Source organism: Octopus sinensis, linkage group LG14, assembly GCF_006345805.1.
Source record: "Octopus sinensis linkage group LG14, ASM634580v1, whole genome shotgun sequence".
NCBI lineage: Eukaryota > Metazoa > Mollusca > Cephalopoda > Octopoda > Octopodidae > Octopus > Octopus sinensis.
This window is the reverse complement of record NC_043010.1, coordinates 53,226,011-53,229,004: the sequence shown is the minus strand read 5'-3', so window position 1 is coordinate 53,229,004 and position 2,994 is coordinate 53,226,011.

The window sequence follows — 2,994 nt, the reverse complement described above, 5'->3', positions numbered from 1 at the left end:
TATTTAGTATCATATATTGTGCAAATATACCCATGGCAGTTTGTTAGACTCCCTAAGTGTGTGTTTGTGTGTGCATATATAAGTGTATGCGGTTGCATATATTTTATGTATAAGTATGGATGCATGGGCATATATATACGTGTGCGTATACATATTTATTTGCACACAATCTCAATAAAACACGTATGAGTCACTATGAATTCGATGTTTATTGTCACAACGTCCAATTGCTTTAATCTAAAATTTGCATTTAAATATACATTTATATGCCAAAATCAATAACGGTCGATAAGTAAGTTTTACTAGATATGCATTATAAAGGCTATTTTTCAAATTTCCATCTATCCTCCATCGTGATCATGTGATATATGTATCTCTCACTAAACCAGCAAGTATAATCCATAGGTTTTATTTTAAGTCTATTTTATTGTGTTTTATTTTATATTATTTTCTATTTTATCTTTTAATGTTTTTACTGTCATTATAATTTTAGTTTATCTTTAGCTTGATTTAAATTTTTATGCATACTTTATCTATTTATTTATCTGTTTTCAAAATATAATATATAGTATATAGTATATTCACAAATATCTAAAACCCATCAATCAAATACACTTTCAATATATAACTTTAAATTTTTAATACTTAATACTTTATACTTCCTTCGAAAGAAAAAATGATTACCTAAGTCACACGAGCTCTATATTAACTCTGAAATAATCCTACCACCATATAGTTAGAAAGTGGAAATTTTTCTTAGAATTAAAACAAATGCTTTGAAATTTCCACCAACTAGATGGTAGGACTGAAACATATATGTAGGGCCTTTTTTATTTTAACTTATTTTTCTTTGGGATCTTAACTTCTAATCAATTTATTTATACTGTTATTTTAAAAAGTGTTATCTTTTTCTAACATACTAGGTTGAGGAAAAAGTTCGTGCACCGTGTTAGAATAGTGAACATAATGAACACACCACACACACCACAAAAATATATTAAAAAGCATTACTTTAACATGGCACACGGACTTTTTCCTCAACATAATACAAATAAATATTTAATTACATTAATTTATTCTCTATATTCCTCTAATATTGATAATTTCAATAATCCTGAAAACATATATCAATGAATTTCGCATTATATGATACGGATTAAACCAGTCGAATATACATGTATATATATATATAAGATATATATATATATATATATATATATTATATATATATATATATATAATTACTCTTTTGCTCTTTTATTTGTTTCAGTCATTTGACTGCGGCCATGGCTGGAGCACGCCTTTAATCGGCAACTCTACCCCGGGACTTATTCTTTGTAAGCCCAGATACTATTCTACGGTCTTTTGCCGATCGCTAAGTGACGGGGACATAAAGACACCAGCATCGGTTTCGTTGTCAACGATGTTGGATGGGAAACACAGACACACAACACACACCCAATATATATATATAATATATATATACATATATATACGACGGGCTTCTTTCAGTTTCCATCTACCAAATCCACTCACAAGCTTTGGTCGGCCCGAGGCTATAGTAGAAGACACTTGCTCAAGGTACCACGCAGTGGGACTGAACCCGGAACCATGTGGTTGGTAAACCAGCTACTTACCACACAGCCACTCCTGCACCTATATATATATATATATATATATATCTATATATATATATATAATAATATATATTATCGATCGTACTTTCTTAACATACGTGCTTGTTTTCTTCACCGGGCTCGCAGCGAGAGACCACTTGGGGCAACCATTATTATCGCTTAGTGTTAAAACAACTGAAAGTCATAGACAGACAAGTGCGGCACCTAGTTCCGAATTGAACTCAGGAGTAAAGGGTACCGATATTTCGCCATTTTTATGGCTTATCCACATCAAGTGGATCGAACTCGGGGACGAATCGAATCGCCAGCCTATGTCGATGTATAAATAGCATAAAGACTATTTGCTGATGTGCCACGTTGACACACATGTACGATTAAATTCAATAACGGTATTAAAACATTTTTCAGGTTTTTTAATACCCAGTATTAACAAGGGTCATCCCCAGGCGCTATTTCACAGCAAATCCAGCAAATAAACAATACACATACATTATACATTGAGTATGTGTGATCGATGTTTACACTGCTAACACCGCATTTAATTCATTATTGAATTTAATCTTACAAGTGCATCTATGTTTATGTCTGGTCATAGACTGGCGATTCGTCTCTGGTTCGATTCTCGTACGTGTTGGTGATAAACTATAAAAATGGCGGTATCCAACACTCTTGAACTCGATCCGTGGTGAGGTTACTCACCTTTCCTTTCTATGACTTTTATGTGTTTTAACCTACAGTAGGGGGTCATCACAAATTGAGCTATTTCGCTGTGAATCCGGCGACAAAACAGACAAAACACATATTGAGTATGTGCCATCGATAATGTGAATACCGCTAGTGCTGCATTTAATCCATTATGAATATATATTTATTAGCATAGCACATATACCTATATATATATATATTATATATATATATATATAATATATATATATATATACATTTATATATACATATACATGTTGCACCCCACCATATATATATATATATTATATATATATTATATATATATATATATATTATTAGATTATAGGGAGTTTGGGAATATAGGGAGTGTTTGTCCAGGATAGGACTACACAGCCACAGCAGGAATGTATCAGGTCATGAAATGTAAAAGCTGGACTAGACTACTTTATGCGCAACTCCATTGTCTCCCGAGACAAAAAGGATGCCAACCATATATATAATATATATATATATATATATATTATATATATATATATATCAAATGGGACAAGAACGCACAAAATATCCAGACAGTTAGGTAAACAAAAAGGGACAACAAAACATCCAGACAGAAGATACAAAAAAAACACAAGGACGGGTCATTCGGAGTTTTCTTTCTACAGTCGAGTTC